Here is a 17,697-nt window from a genome sequence, read left to right on the forward strand (position 1 = left end):
AAACACTTGGACATGGGTTGAGCCGAGACTTAACCACTTTTGACACATGGGAGCTGATTGATCTATGATCATGGGCAGCACATGGACAACATGTTGCAGATGAGATGAGGGTTACTTCATGGACCTGGACATGGCTTACATGGAGATGGATTCTTGATCGAGTTGATGATGTGACAAGATGTTCGGAGAAACGACTGATGATGGCATGAGGATGTGCATTCTCATGATTTGAGCGTGACAGTTGGACTGATTAACCAACTAGTTCGAGTCATGGGGACTAGTAGTGTACAGAGGTGTTAGCATTGTGTTGGAGTATCATGGCAGCAGTTCACACGATGATGATACATGATGAAGTCGACACGATATGTTGTAGTGAATATGTAGCTTGAGATGGAGGGACCACCTTCCACGATGGGAGAAACATGTGGAGATTGCAACGGATGTGGTTGATGATCATGGATTGAGGAGACATTCCGATGTATGACATACTGATGGAGTATGTGCCTTGGTATGGATATCTTGGTGACAGATGGTTGCCAGGATGAGAGATTGTCAAGGACGACAATGAGTTCTAGTGGGGGAGAATGTGAGGACCACGAGCTGCAGGGCACATGGATGGGCGAGTTGCAGCCATGGTGGAAGGTCACGCGAGTGAAAAATGCGAAGTGTTGAGTGTGGTATGTATATATCGTATGAGCGGTCCCGGGCAACTCGAGGAGCGGGCGAGCCGACATGCGATGGGGGCGGCCACACGATATGTGGGTGGGCTGACGTGTTAAAATGGAGCAAAGCCGACGGAAGAGTGTTTGATGGGCGGGTTAGCTGGGCGTTTGAACAATGGGCATTCAAGCGTATAAATAAGTGGAGGACGAGTTGGAGATGAGTCATTTAACCAACAAACTTGGACGCAGATCACTTGGTCGAGCCAAGGAGAAGAGCGAAGAAGTACAAAGGTTCAATGCAGATGTGCCCGCACGACGGGCGGAACGGGCAAGGGCATTCGTGTAGAGCTGAATGACGAGTGAACTGTTTAGGGCGTCCGTACAGGGCTGAATGACAAGCGACCTGAGTAGGGCGTTCGTGCAGAGCTGAACAACGGGTGAACCGTTCAGGGCGTTCGTGCAAGGCTAAACGACGAGCGACCCGAGTAGGGCGTCCGTGCAGGGCTGAACGACAGGTTGATAGTTCATGCAGGACAACACTATGAGGGCGTTAGCTAAACGAAGGGTGGTTGAACCAGAGGTTGTGAACAGGAGTTTGTGTAAGCGGTACCATGTGCGGCCCACCGAACGAAGGGAGGTCGAAATTGTGAACGAGAGTTCGGGGGAGTGGCGACACGGGTGCATGTGCACCCGCCGAACAAAGGAACAGTTGGGCTGAACGATAAAGTCGGGCAGGGTAACACGGTTTGGGCGTTTGCTGAACGAACAGTGAGCGAACCGAGTGAACACGTGTGACAGGTGAACATAGAGTTGGGCGAGTCGTGCGGCGACTATTCGGAGGCGCCGACGATTTGGGCAATCGAGTTTGCCGAAGTTGTGAAAATTTGGCTAAGTGTAAATTTGGGGTTTCCTCCAAGATTTAACTTATGTTGTGAAAATTAAAGAGTATATATATATATATATATATATATATATATTGATTTGGGTAGACTCACATTGAGGAGTTGCCCCTCCCTTTATACTGTTGTGCAATTGTTCATATTATTGCTGTTATGATAAATGTTTATGGTTTTCATCGTGTATAAAAGATAAACTAATACTTGGTAACAAAAAAAAAACTAAGTACGAATGTTACGGGTAGTCCACGATCATAAGTATTGGTGAAAAGAAAGTGGTTAGTGGTGCCGCATCTCGCTATAGTGCAGTTCGAAGAGTGGTGCCAATATAAGAACGTGACACACACATGCTATATAGAATTGGATTTGAACAGACTAGGTTAAATTTGAGCAGACCATTGATCCAATGGCAGAGATATACAACGGGGTGCATTTATGACCTATAAGCAAACTAGTTATTTGTTTCCGTACTCTCAAAAGTGTTTTTAACATTAATATTTATTTTGCAGAAGAAAGATCACTGTGGAGCATTGCGATGGTAGAAAACAACAATAAAAGTGGATGACCACAGATTTATTGCCGAGTTTCCGCCTGGCGAAGAATCATATGACGCTTGGTTTGATGACTATATCTGCAAATTGGTCGTCACTCCTCTCAACCCGTCGCGCCCTCTATGGGAGCTCCACTTCTTGAATTAAAGAACGAGCAAGGCCGGAGCCACCATGGTTGTCAGGATCCATCACGCCCTCGGAGATAGCATTTCTTTCATGTCCACCTTGTTTTCTCTTGCCGAGAGAGCCGACAATCCTGATCTCCCGCCGAGTTTTTCTACTGCCAATCGTAGGAGTTATAAAGCTAGGCCCCCTAAATTTTTTGTCACGACAGTAACCAAGTTTTTTCAGAGACTCTGGTATATGATGCTGGTAGTATGGTACACGCTGATTGATGTGATGACCTTTGTACCCAGAATTAATGGGTAGATTCATGATAGCAGGCTCCCAATTCGGGGACGTCCTGGAGTGGAGTATATGCCTGTTTCTCTCTCTTCTGCTACGTTTCCTTGGGAGGATATCAAAGCAATCAAGAATGATGTAGGAGGGGTACATGATTATTGAATTATTGAATTTGTGTGGATGATAGATTTTAGGAATATTTCCGAATTTAAAAATTTATTTTAAGAATATATTTTAAGAATATTTAAATTATGAATTGTTTAACTTTTCTCTTAATCATCAAATTCCAAAATATTCTTTAAATCTACCATCCACATAAAAATACCTTTTATCTACCTCTATCTGATCATCCCAATACTTACCACACTAATTCATATAGCTTCATTCTAATGGATATGTATGTTTACATAGTTTTAATTCACTCTGTAGACAGTGAATGATGTGATCACTGGAATTGTTTTCTTAATTCTAATGGATAGGCATGTTTACATAGTTTTGATTCACTCTGTAGACAGTGAATGATGTGACAACTGGAATTGTTTTCTATGGCATGCAACGCTACTTGCAGATTCACCTCTCAGCTGCTATGTAAGCCAGACCACAGTTTTTATAATTTATTATTCGGAGTAAGGAAAATAAAGTTTATGATTTATATTAATAAAACAAATAGTACAATTTTCATAGTTTTTAATTTGTATGCAAAAAGACCCTTTTATCTATCTTACAGTACTATTGTTACTATTATATCCCCTATGAATCTTGTATAATTCATAACTTATAATCTTTCATCTATTGTCTGAAAAACAAAAATTATCTTTCTCCTAACAAATATGACAGGAGAGTACTATTGTTACTACTATATCTTCTACTATATCTTCTATGAATCCTGTATAATCCATAACCTATGATCTCTCACCTATTGGCCAAAAAACAAAAATTATTTCTCTTAACAAATATCACACGAGAGATCCCCTCAGTCAAATATTTTGATGTTCCTTGCATTGTCCAAAAAACCATACCATCATACCTCCCAGCTCTGAGAAAAGTTTTTCCTGCCAGCATTTGTCATGGCACCTTGTTTATACACAGAAAAGAAAAACTTACCAGGTTCCTCATCTATTCTTTTCTTTGATAGTAAGTCTGCAGTCTAAATCTGCTCCCTATAAATGTGATCGAAATAGATATGATGATAAGTGCTTACCAGCATCCTGATGTGTTTCATCTAATTAGGTAATATAAGATGATTGAAACTGTTATATCCTTTAACCCAATCTATGATTCCCTTTGCATCACTATAGATCTGTATGTGTTCCAATAGATATGATGATAAGTGCTTACCAGCTTCAAGATGTGTTTCATCCAATTGGTTAATATAGGAGAATTGAAACTGTTATATCCTTTGACTCAGTGTATGATTCCCTTTGCAACACCATAAATCTGTATGTGTTAGTTAATAAAGGAGGATTGAAACTGTTATATCATTTGCCTCATTTGACTCAGTCTAAAATTCCCTTTTCATCACTATAAATCTCTATGTGTTCCAAGCCCATTCATTTGACCGCGATCAATACTTTCCATAATACAATGATCTCTGGTTTACTATTTATACCTTGATCCCCTTCTATTCAGAATTTATTATTCATTATTTCCGAGTTTAGTTTTTTTCATTTTAATGGATAGTATATTTTCTAAATATTTTGGAATTTAATAAATAGAGATGAGTGAATACTTTGCAATCTATAAGACAGGCCCATGAGTTAACTTCCATCCATTGATCTTTCCATCAAATTCTGTGACATCAGATTTTATCTTAATTTTGGTATTTTCTATCCTATTTTGAAATATTTCCACTTCATGTTATTAGGTAAAATACATTATTATACAAAGTTTAATTTCTAATCCATGAGTTAACTTCCATCCATTGATCTTTCCATCAAATTCTGTGACATCAGATTTTATCTTAATTTTGCTATTTTCTATCCTATTTTGAAATATTTCCACTTCATGTTATTAGGTAAAATACATTATTATCCAAAGTTTAATTTCTAATCTGTTTAGATTCTTTTTAATGGTTTCAGTTGGAGATCATCGTAGTGTACAAGATGCTTATGAAAAGAAATTCCAGCATCCAAAGCATGGTGTTATTAGACAAATGAAGAGTTCTAGACTAACAGCGTTATGCATGATAAACACCAGACCGGCTGCTGGAATTCAGGTTTTTCTATATTTTTATTTAGTTTTTATTTTTTGATTTTAAGTTAGTTATTAAATTGCTGTATAAGTCTTTTTTTAAGTTGGGGGATGAAATCTGTTTCAATGTAGAGATTTGATAAGAAAGAGTATATACACATTTTTTGGATTTGAATCTATGGTTTTTTGGATTTGAATCTATGGTTTTTTTTTTTTTTTTTTTTTAATTTGATTATGTAATTGGTGAACTTATGTTTATTACAAATTCTAGGAATATCGCAGAATCAACGGTCAGTAGAGGGGTCAATTGTTTAAAGTCTCTCCTAACCATCAGATTCCAGGATATTCTGGAATCTGCAATCCACATTAAGATGCTCTTCAGTGGCTTCTTAACAAAAAGTTCATCCACTCAAATTATATAATTCACAGATTAAGTTCCCCATTAAACTAGATATCAAATTGGTGTACAAGTTACTCTTGTTTGTTCTAGAACAAGAAACCTATTCAGTATAAAAATTTGACAAAAAAATATACTTACAAATTACAATACCTTATAAATACTCCTTTAAATTTGAAACTACTAGTTAGCTAAAGAAATTTGGTCCTCACAGCTCTTGTGATCCAATCTTGAGCCAGAGTTGTTCCCAACCAAATTTTTTCAATTAAAAAAAAATTATTTAACTGGACGGCCCAATTGACCTAATTCTTATTGGTCAAATTTTCTGATATTCCAAAATCTACCATTACACTCATATTTCTTACAGTGGTGGAATTTGTTCATGCAGGCGCTAGGAGTGTTCATTGTGACCTATATGGGAAATGTTGTGGTGCAAGTTCACGCGCACAAGGATTATGTAGACGCACGTATCCTGGGCAAGTGTTTCATGGAAGCCTTTGAGGAAATGAAACCATCTGAAAACGTGAACAAGGGAAGGGTTCCATAGTGTAAAGCGTTTATGTTCTTCGATGTACAGCAGTGCTGCCTAACATGGTGGATAACTTTGTGTTGAAAGTAAAGGAGATTATGATAACATTATCACCTAATATTTACTGAGGACGTTACATGAGAGTATATAAGTTATTGTATTTGATCATTGCTGCTATGCAATGCATAAATTATTGCTTTCAATTTTTCCATTTCATTCATGCGAAGAAATTATTGTTTTCCATTTTTCCATCTCATTAATGGGCAAATTGTTTTTTTTTACCTAATTTTAATTTTTATAAAATTTAAAATAATATATTTATGATAGTCATGGTTGATAGATTTATTTAAATGTAGTTTTTTTAAACAATGGTAATGAGGGTTTAGATTGGCCAATTAATTAGTGATAGTTGTTTCTTCGCTGATTTGAATTATAAAGATTATACATTTTAAATTTACTATTTATAAAAATTATACATCTCAGACTTTTTTTTCAAATTAAAAAACAAAACCACTTTAATTAACATAGAGACGTTTACAATATCATAGATTTTAACCCAGCTAGCCATATTCACTTGCAACTACACATGAATTTCAGCCAAGCTAGCCCACACTTTAACCAAGCAAAATATAAAGTAGGACTAGAGAACCCCTGCTTTACCAAATATTCAAGACATGGGACCGCATGCACGCAGTCAAAAACAGTAAAAGGTGTTTTTGAAGGAAACCATCCCAGAAAGCCTACCTAGAAGAAAAAATGAGGCAAAAACCACTAGGGAGCCTGGACAAAAAAACAAAGGCAAGGAATCTCGAGAAATTAAATCTCAAAAGTACCATCTCCATAGACTGAACCATTAACCAGGTACTCAAAATGCATAAGCCCCAGAAATAAGGAGAGGTTGCACTTGGAGAGAGAATCATCATTAGTATTTTGTAATCTATGTACATGCTCGAAGGAGACATCAGAGAAAGAGGTCTGTAAAGACTGGATTTGCTCCATCGATTTACATAATGTAGGGACTTCAAGCGAATTTATCCTTTGAATCCATTGAATGATGGATAATGAGTCTTCAACGATAAAATCTTCTCAATGTCAAGCCACAAGGCACATTGTAGTGCCCCCCACAGTGTCACCATTTCATCCCTACATTTATTGCCAAGGCCCCCAAACCAACAGAAGCGGTATGCAAGGGAGGGATTTATCAGGATAATGACACCATAGTCACACTAACCACCAAAGGAGGCCCCATCCAAATATCCAATAGGGAAAGTATCTTCCATGTCTATAAAAGATATGGCGTAGAAAGCGGCTTTGGGGAGCTAGGGACCTATCTCCTGGAAATATGCGACTATCATCAGGCTGGAGATATTAACATCAGAAAATTTGCTCTAAAAAATAAAATCATTCCTAGTGCGCCATATCTCCCATAGGATATATAAAGTCACAACTTTGTATGCTTTCTCTCTAGATTCCCAGGAGATGAGGCGAGATGCAATGAAAGTATGAACTCAAGGAACATTAACCCTCAATAACGTGGAGACTTCCTCCCAAATGGCATCCGCAAATGAGAAATTTTTGAAAAGTTGAATGCAGTATTTTGAGTCCAATCCACAAAGTTAGCATCTTCTAGGCCCCTTAAAACCCCTCTTTATCAGGTTATCCCAGGTAAGAAATCAATTATGGATAACCAACCATCCAAAGGAATTAATCTTAAGCGGAACTTCCCATTTCCATATTTTTGCAGTCCAATCAACAAAGAAGATCGATTGGTTGTTCGATGATATATATGCATAAACTTATTTTGTAGAAATACTCATGTTAGCAACATGTTCGCCCCATATCAATTTGTCCTGCCTATGGGGAAATGAGATACCAACCTAGCACAAATGGTTGCGGTAGAATTCCCATTCACCTTCGAGGTATTCTGAGATACCAATTTGTGATATATGTCGCCAAGAAAAGGAATCGAGCAACATAAACCTTCCTTCACATAGGTTGGCAACAATATATATCCCTTGCAAGTTGAACGAATGTATGATAGGAGAAGAAAGGATGTAGTTCCCAGGCATCCCCTTAATAACATCCAGTCCTATGAGAATATGTTTCCCACCACCCACTTGTGAGCGTAAATTACCACATAGCGAAGGGTTCGTGATCTTCAAACTCCTCCAAATGAGAGATGCTTTGGGATTGGAAGGTGCCCCTGCATCAACCCAATTCTCCAGGCTTTGTTGCTAGAGGTATTTCCCAAAAATGATGTTCTCCCACAGACCCTTTTCATTGAAAATCCTCCATAAATATGTGCTAGTAAAGCAAGGTTAAATCGTCTGTAGTTATGCATGCCCCACCCTCCCATCTCAACTAGTCTGGAAATAGTGTCAATCCTAGTGAGATGGACCTTTTTGTTGTTGTCAGCACCCAACGACAGGAATTTCACAATCAATTTTTTGAATGATGGCATGGGGAATATGAAATAAATGCATCCAGAAAACTAGAATGCCTTGCAAAACTACATTACCCAAAATTACCCTACCCCCAATAGCTTGTCATTTATGGTCCCCACAGGTCAGCTTTTTTTTTCAAATTTTATGACTAGCGAGGACTAGTCTTAGATGTTATAATTGGTGGGTTTTAAGTAGAATCCTGTTGTAGTGGCTACAACAACCCTCCAAAATTTTGCCTTAACCTATTTTGGAGCCTCACTACCAACATTGCAAAAAACTTTGTCTTTCTTCATCAAGTACTCAAGCTTCAGTGCTTTCCTCGCACAAAGATAGCCTGTCGATCACAGTTGGTCCATTTCCCTCACAGGCTGCTCCTCTAGACTTGGTCTAGCTGCATGCTAAACATCTTCCCAGTGAAATTTGTGCATTTTTGGAGGGAAACTAGCCTTCCCTCTAGGAATTGCGCAATTCCCTCTAACAACCTGTTAGGCTCCAAGATTGTGCAATCCTGCTAGCCAACCCTCCCAGCAGGATTTGCACAATTTTTCCCATCAACAAGTAGTTAAGCCCAGGATTTGCACAAATTTGAGCAGTAGTCAGCTGCTGGGCCTAGAAATTGCGCAATCCCCTTGGGCAGTTAGCCCAGCTTACAGTTAGGAATGCACATTTTTCCCAAGCAGTTGAGCATTCGCATGCATGGATAGTCTGGTTGACCAGTTCTACTTGGGGCCGAGGAAAATTGACTTGCACGCATGCATGACATGATCTTCCCGGAATAGCAAGAGGCAACATGAAAAAATTATCCCATGATTCAGGGAGCTATTTTTAGCAGCCGGGGGTTACATGCAAAGTTGTTTTAGAAGTTTCCCTCCAAGTGTCGCTTTTTCCTAGATTTGTGGCATGTGCGTCTTGAGGCCAAACTTATTTATTCGACGCATCAGAGCTCATTATTTCACATCGATCTTAGAGTTCTAAAATTCCACAGCACATCTAGGACTCTTCGACACAATCGGCTCAACTATTCACGAGTAAGTGGCCTCAACTTGTCTTTTTCAACATTTCTGTCACTTTTTGTGTATTCGCTTGTGTGAGTGTTGTTTGCTCGATTTCTTTGTATGCCTTTTTTCATTTACATATATTCTAGCTTGTCTTAGCTTTGTTTCAATTTTAATTGCTATCTCGTTGTTGTGGCATGCATGAACCTATTTTGCACGGACGTTCGCCCAACTGGTGAATGACCTCACCCACATCCATGTTGATCTGTTCGCTCAATATTCCATTCATGTTTTTCATACAATTTTTATCACTTTTGTTATCACTTAGTCTCGCCATGCATTTCATGGACTTACTCACTTTCAGTTGCCCGTCGGCAACTCGGGCCAACCTTAGCCTGGTCTCTGCCTTCACCAAGGTTGCATTGTGCAATTTGGAGAAGGAAGGCTCACCTTCCTCTCCAGATTTGTGCATTCTAGCCCAACACTGGCCTCCTAGACTGAATTGCATATTTCTGGAGGTCAATGGCTGCTTCACCCAAAAATTTGTGAAAATCTACCCCTGGGCCAACAGTCCTCCCGAGTTGGGATTGCAAATTACGCAATCCCAGCAGCCAACTGCCCAATTGGATTACGCATTTTGTAGATCCATCAGCTAGTCCAGCCTCCCAGTCAGTCCAGACTACCTTTTGTACAGTTCTGGTAGCCAGTCACTTAGCCTCTCAGTGATTTTTGCGCATTCTTACTCATCAGTTTCTGAGGTATGTGATGTGACCTTCCTCGGATTTGCTTTTTTTTCATTGACATATTTCTTGCCATGCATGGTACTTGTTTCCAGATCTTTCAGGTGTTCATCTGTCTCAATGGCGTCCAAGAGAACAGGATCCCAGGACACTGATGGTGTTGCAGTTAGAACAACATTTGAATAGGTGTCCTCTAGCATGTCGATCTACGAAGATACAAGGCTGTATCTGGACAAGGACATCAAACTGAAGTGGCAAGAGGTGAATGAAACATTCACAGGTACTTTTGGGGAAGACCTTGAAGATCGTCAGGTGTACATGAACATTCATAAGTCTGGCCCGTACCAGATTTCATGCAGATAGCCTGTGTTCCCATGTGCGGATATGATTCACTATATCGTATCTCACATTGACCCTGAGACGATGACCTTGAGCAGTGTCAGTGGGAAGAAGCTTGCAACCTTCTGGGCATGAGATAGCGATGATGTATTAGATGGACGAGCCCATGACCGTCATGGCCCCTTCGTTCAGCTTGCCCAACAATAGAGGCCACTCTAGAGATATTATGAAGGATTGGGTAAAGGAGCCAGCTCGTTTCAAGATGACCCCTAACCAGATCTATAAGACGAAGATATTGAGGAAGGCATACCAATACTTGGTCATATTCGCATGTCGACTGAGTGGCCAAGAGAGCACTGAGACCTTCCCTCAGAGTTGGCTGGTCGCGTTGGACCAACTGGCTACAGAAGGAAGACAATGCAACTGGTCCGACATATGGGCTCATCAGTTGAAGGAGCAATTCACGAAGGTTCGACAGTCACCCAAAGGCATGCATGCAGAGATTTACATGTTTGCCTACATTCTAGATGCAATCTGTGCCCCACATGACTTCCCGGGCTTAGAGTGGGCATGGTCACTGGTGGAGACTATTATGAGCACATATTTCAAGCTATTCTCCGAGTGGAGCCTCAGAGGAGTGATCAAACGGTTGTCCGACCATCTTGTCACCCTAGTTTATAGGTTGATATTCGAACATGATCCACCTTGCATGTCAGAAGAAGTGATGAAGGCGTTGTGGATTGGTATGCCTCACCGAACGACATGTTCATCAGACTGTTCAGTGCAAAGAAGCCTCCGTATGTTCTGCCAAAGTTTTCTTTGGACATGCTTGTCATGCAGGAAGTAGCATATCATATATCAGTAGGATTAACAACTAGGCTGCAGCAGAAGAAGAAGGAACCTTGGCCTACTCTTCTGTTGCGGATTGGGTTATACGACATTCGGAGCATCAAGAAAGCAGATGTTGAAGCTGAAAAGATGAAGAAGCACTTATTCGACCTCCGAAGCTTCAACCCATATGAACCACATTGCATCGTGAAGGATCACTGCATGAGAGTTCAGTTCAATTGGATCCATGGGGCATTTCATTGGGCTGAGGAAGACTCATGGAGATATTGCTACAATTACTCCAGACCTAATGAAGAAGTCAGTTTCACCGTAGAGTGGTTAGCATAGTAGCATGAAGCAGCATCACAAAGAACACCAGCAGTAGCAACAATAACAACAACAACAGAGGCAACAAGGCCAAGCATACATGTGCGCGACAAAGGGAAGAGAAATATTGTCAATCGCATGGAAGAGGAACAAAGCTACATGTTTCGAGAAGATCCACTTGTAGAACAAGCATCTATGGATATTCAACATAAGAGGCAGCAGCATGAAAAGGGAATTGCGTGAAGAAAAAGAGATAAGAAGAGAATGGAAGAAGTAGAGAAGTAGTTGCATGAGCTCAGGAAGAAAATCCGAAAAGAACAAGAGCTGTGCCAATAGAAGAAGGAAGCACAACAATAGCAGATTCAGCGGGGGGTGAATCACGTGCAGAAAGAAGAAGTAGCGCCCATACAAGTAGTTGATTCTTTTGAACAACTGCCATGAGGTGAACAGGGTGAGCCCTTGCAGGGGCAAGACTTTCCTCATGAGATAGAACATGCTTTCGAATAGTTGGATGCAGACATGGAGCAGCCATAATTGGAATAGGACAGTGACCTCATGCCTTACCACAGAGAGGTCGACTCGCTCATTGCAATGCATCTAGATGATGAGCAAGTCTCGAATTACCAAGGATGCAATGAGATCCTTGGTGGTCAGCTAGAAGCAAAGATGCGTGACAAATCCTTTGATGAATCTCAACATAGATTTGTGCACCCTGGCATAGTACTAACCCCGGAGGACTGAACATCCCTTGCGCAAGTCGAAGAACAAGTGATCGTGACCGATGTGCACAAGGATCCAGCTACTTTGGCTGATGCAACTAGAGTGTATTCCAAAGCCACTATCTCCAGTGTTCTCTTCCTCATAGCTAAGAATGAGTGAATGGTGAAGGAACTACACATGGCCAAGTAGGGAGGAGACTTGGTGACAATGGATGCCCGAGCTAAAGTGACAAAGGCAATACTGGAGGAAGTTTTGTCCTTGGACAAGGTTATGCAAGCATTGTACTCCAAGTTCGGTATTGTGCATCAAGCAGTCATTCGTCTTCACGGATAGCAGCATCCATGTATGAGAAGAACTTGCATATTGAAGAACATACATGCTACCATTGATAGCATGTGAGCATGGACGATGGAGTATAAAGGAGCCCGCTTCATTTTCCAAAGATGATGAAAGCCAATGTGGTTGAGGTGCAAGCACATATCCGGATTTAGATTCAGAATTATGAGGACCTACCACAAATCATCACTGGCATACAGGCTTCCCATGCATGAGTATTCAAGAGCATGGAGATTGTTTTGCACACATATCTGATTCCATCACTTGGGACTCTCACCCAAGCGAATACCAAGAAGCAGGTCCAACAGGAGCTTGATTCATACTTCGACGAGTTGATGCGCGTCGCCACCAGTCCAGACTTGCCTATTAGTGCAGACATCATGCGCAAGTATGTTGCTGGTCTGGCCACATTGAGGACAATGATGCACATTCTTTCAGATGAGTTGGACAGAGGAGCCCAAGCAGTGTACCCGGATGCCATGGAGGCAAGGTTCAAGTTCTAGACGGATGTCACAGCGGAACACACGAACACTATCAGAGACTACCAATCTTGGCACCAATATGTTATTGTTGATTAGCATGAGGATGTCTAGCAGTTGGACTTCTATCGTTGTCTAAGTCAGAGTGGTGTCTAGTTTGGTTTGTTCAAACCATTTTTCACATGGGTACATGTTCATTATAATGTTGAGTCATGTCAATTGTAAGTCAAGTCTCAAGAGTGAATGTAATAGTCATAGAGTAGGTGAAGAGTCATGAGGGTAGTTAAACAGTCACAAAGGCAAATGTCAAGGGTCACCCCACCCTTTGCTATAAATAGTCATTCATAACTCATTGTATAGGATTTTGGTCAGCCAAGCTTCTACTAAGACTATCCTAAAGAAGACTTGGATAGTATTGTAATGCGCCTTGGCTTCTCCACTGCACGGAGCTAGTATATCTCTTTGGAGGAGCAGGCAGATGTGGCTGTAACATTCCACTGATGGGGCTAGCAAGTTTACATGGTGTATTGTATGATGGTGAATTACACTTCTTTATATAATAAAAGCCAACACATTTTCATGCATATGTTGTTATTGTAGTTGGTCTGCTCTAGTTTCCTTAATGATATATGTTGTTTAACTTACGTAGTTGTATATGAATTGATTTGTATGAAATTATATGAATCTTGTTGTTAATGATGTCACGGTCTGTGTCGACTGCACTACTAGACATGAGATAGACCTTTCTCTAAACCTTTTTATATCAACTGTCACACTCGTCTCAGACTAATCTGTGAGTGTTGTTTGTGTTATCTTACCTTGTATGTTGTGACTGTCACATCTATGTTGACTGCTCTGCCAGAAGATGTGCATGTCCTTTGTGTTGTGTGTTCCTAGCCGAGTTGGAACTGATCCCTTTCAACCTGGAACTCACCTTCACCTTCCTCTCCCTTTGAAGTGTTCGAACCTCTCATATAGTCACACCCTTGCTACTAACAAAGCTATCTTACTTGCCTCTGTGTGACATCGTCATCAAGGAATTACCTTATGACCCACTGCTAGGACTCCTACACCAAACAGTCTGAGGTCTAATTGAGACTTCTTACCGGGGAGATCCCCTTGACATGTTGTTGGGTCCAGCACTGTCAACATTTCTGGTGCTAGAAGGAGGGCTTGATGACAAGTAGTGTCCTCTTATCTAGTTTTGAACATTTTCTTATCTTTCATGGAGTCTTTCATTCTTCTTCCCCCGAGGTGTTTTTCGAATCGTGAAGATGTCTCCATCTCGGGGAAGCTTTTCAATCTCTTTTCCACTCACATGTATGATGGTGAAGGCAAAGTGGCATGGCCTGAGCACTTACATAACTTCCTTTCCATGATTTATGAGGAAGATGAGTTTACTTATGAACAGGTCAGTCTGCTACTTGTGTTCGCACTTCGTGAATCCCCATTTCTTTGGGTGCTCAGTATACCAGCTGACATTGTGCACTCATGTTAGCACTTTTGTAATCTTATTGAATACATGTTCCATCATTTTGATCCAGACCATCTTGACCGGAAACTGTTACAACAATGGAGGGCTTTGCATGAATCCATTATTTATTTTTCACAGCGCTTCCGTGACTTACAGTTTCAAGCTCTGAAGATCCAGATGAAATACGCTTATCTATGGGACGGTTCGAGCACTGTCTTAAGAAATCTACTTGTCCCAAGAGAAATCTTGATGTCAAGCCTCGCTCAACCGTCTTCTTTGATGGAACTATGCAATCCCATGTGGGAGCAGGCACTATCTCAATGGACTATCTACCTGCCTCTCATTCAACAGTTCCACCATATCCCAGTGATGTTGAGGATCATGTTCGCACATCTGTTCATCCTTCACACCCTCCCAACTTCACTCTACTCAATTTTCGCACAGAGTAGGTTGTGAGTCCTTCGAGTTCCCATTTGCATTATTTTCTTCGACCTCTGTCTTCACACTTAGGTGTTCCTTTGGATGATGATGTCTTATGTTCGTCGACTCTGGACTCTTCACTTCTTGTGAATGAATAACAACCCACTGACAGAGTTGGTGTTGCACAACCAACATGCGCTATCATTCATGAAGAGTATGAGTGGAAGCTTGAACATCAACACTCGTTGAAGGATGACTCCCTTTTGTCCCAAGCCCCCTCTGTTCCTTCCTAGCTTATTTGGTGAACCCACCATCCATGATTTTGTATGTGTGTCTTTATCTACAGATGCACTCATTGTTGATCACTCACAGGACTCACTAGATGCTAGTCCATCATTTGATAATAGAGAATATAAGTTATTCATTGAAGATCCACTTGATCCTTCATTTGTCTTTTCCAGAAACATAGAGGATGAGTTCGTTCGATTTCCATCTACCCCTCTATTAGATTCTTCTAATCATGAGGATGCCGAAGAATTAATTGATTTTTCTGATCATGGCAGTCGTGATCTATTTTCTTCCAATTTTGATCACAATCATGAATCTATCGTAGTTGATCTTTCAAAGCCACCAGTTTATGATGATATACCTGATGATGAAGCTGAGACACCCAAGACTGTCGAGGCGCTTCATCCTGAGCTGATGGTTATGTCAGGCCCTCGCTCTCTTTGGGTAAGTCTCACTTCCGATCATGAAACTGTTCAATCACCCAAGGCTCCTCATCACTCATTTGCATGCATTGAAGATCCATCTCACACACAGATCACACTTCCTCCACTCGAACCGCACGATCCCATTTCTCATGCATTTTAGGAGTCTTACATTGCAAGCACTTGTTCGCGACACAAGTTATCTTTGTTTCTTTCGTTTGCTTGCATGTCTCAATCAAGAGTGTGATTTTGCTTCAAAGTTGCACGTAGTGTCACACAACACCATGATAAGTCCATGGACTATCTGTCATGCACATGCACTCACTTATGTCCCGTGGGCACTTTGAAACATGAAGTGTGGTTGTCTTCACTGTCATATCTTTCTTGTATGCTAGTCCGCACAACTGGGTTACTTGTGGACCAAGCCTTCAACAACATGGGTCTACCAATGCGCCAGTGGTTGCATTGGAAGTATCACTTCATGTGATGAAGCCCATGTACCGTTAGTGTAGGAGTAGGAGTAGTGTTTGGTTTTAGTTGTTTGCTTGCATGCTTGTTTGCTTACGTGCTTTGTTTTCTTGTTTGTTTGCTTGCTTGTTTGTTTACTTGCTTCACTTTCATTTTTTTCTTCTGCTCTATCTTTGCTTTGTGATTGTTAATACGATCACCTATTTCGTTCAAAGGTTAGTTCACATGAAACCATGTGTGACTCATGAAACGAGCTGGGTAAAGTACAAGAGGGTTTGTACAGCTATCAATACTTGGTTATATGTCATCTTGCCTCTGTATGATGAACTTGTTACTCTTAGTCCATGATATGTCGAAGGAAAATATGTACTCTTCGAAGTGAACCTTGGTGTAAACACAACGCTTGTGCGCTAACTATTGTCACCTTCTCTAGTCGATTGTTTTTGGGTTAACCCTTGTCAACTCAGTCAAGTAGAGTAAGGTGAGGGGGAAAACCTTAACAAGAAAATCAGAGATATAATAAACTAATTCTCTGGTGGAATAAACTCCTCTTCTCTCAATAAGTCAAGATCCCTCTTCTACCTTTGAAATGAATAAGTGATATGCACAGTAAAAAAGAAAAAAATGAAAAAATGAAAAGTCAAAAAATTCAAAATGAAAAATGAATAAGGCGAAAGAAGAGAAAGGCTTCTTACGTAGGGAGGTGATGCAAGTAACTCCACCGGGGTATTGACCAAGTTCGCTGGCAGTGGAGCCATGCTTGTGTTCCTATGTGACTCCACTGGGGTATTGTCCAAGCGTATTGGTAGTGGAGCAACACCATATATGAAAATAAGACTCTGACGACTATACTGCTTGTGCACCTATATACCTCGCAACCCCAATCGAAACAATTGTGTTGCCTTGGCTTGGAATGTGTGTCAATCAACCAAGAGTCTGGTAGATGCTACATCTTACAATAAAGTTAGTATGAAACCAAGATGAGCTAAGAACTGAACAATACTTCCGGAGATGTTAGATTTGCTTTTCACGAACAAGGTCTATGCAAAGAGTTGGAGTTCTATCAGTGTGCTGCCAAGTGTTGTACTGGCTACAACCACCCTCCAAAATTTTTCCTTAGCTTGTTTTGGAGCCTCCTTACCAACCTTACACAACACTTTGTCTTTCTTCGTCAAGTACTCAACCTTCAGTGCTTTCCTCGCATAAAGGCAGCCTGTCGATCAAAATTGATCCATTTCCCTCATAGGCTGCTCATCCGGACTTGGTCCAGCTGCAATTTGAGTAGCTTCCTAGTGAATTTGCACATTTTTGGAGGGAAACCAGCCTTCCCTCAAGGAATTGCACAATTCTCTCTTACAGCCTGCTAGGCTCCAGGATTGCGCAATCTTGCCAGCCAACCCTCCTAGCAGGATTTGCACAATTTTTCCCATCAATAGGCAGTTCAGCCCAGGATTTGTGAAAATCTGGGCAGCAGTCAACTACTAGGCCCAGAAATTGTGCAATCCCCTTGGGCAGTCAGCGCATCTTACAACCAGGAATGCACATTTTTTCCAAGCAGTTGAGCATTGGCATGCATGGACAGTCTGGTTGACTAGTTCCACCTGGGACCAAGGAAACTTGACTTGCATGCATGCATAAATTGATCTTCCTAGAATAGCAAGAGGAAACATGCAAAAAGTATCCCATGATTTAGGGAGCTATTTTTAGCAGTCGAGGGTTACATGCAAAGTTGTTTTAGAAGTTTCCCTCCAAGTGTCACATTTTCCTAGATTTGTGGCATGCGCGTCTTG

General features: G+C 40.9%; 1 pseudogene; it reads left to right on the plus strand.

Annotated features, from left to right (window-relative positions):
• The first annotated feature begins 611 nt into the window (after positions 1–611).
• LOC149231074 (wax ester synthase/diacylglycerol acyltransferase 11-like) lies at positions 612–5,645 on the plus strand (annotated as a pseudogene).
• Positions 5,646–17,697: the final 12,052 nt, after the last annotated feature.

The sequence above is a fragment of the Pinus tabuliformis genome, chromosome J, assembly GCF_031772625.1.
Source record: "Pinus tabuliformis cultivar Carrire ecotype Pingquan chromosome J, CPIR1, whole genome shotgun sequence".
Taxonomy (NCBI): domain Eukaryota; kingdom Viridiplantae; phylum Streptophyta; class Pinopsida; order Pinales; family Pinaceae; genus Pinus; species Pinus tabuliformis.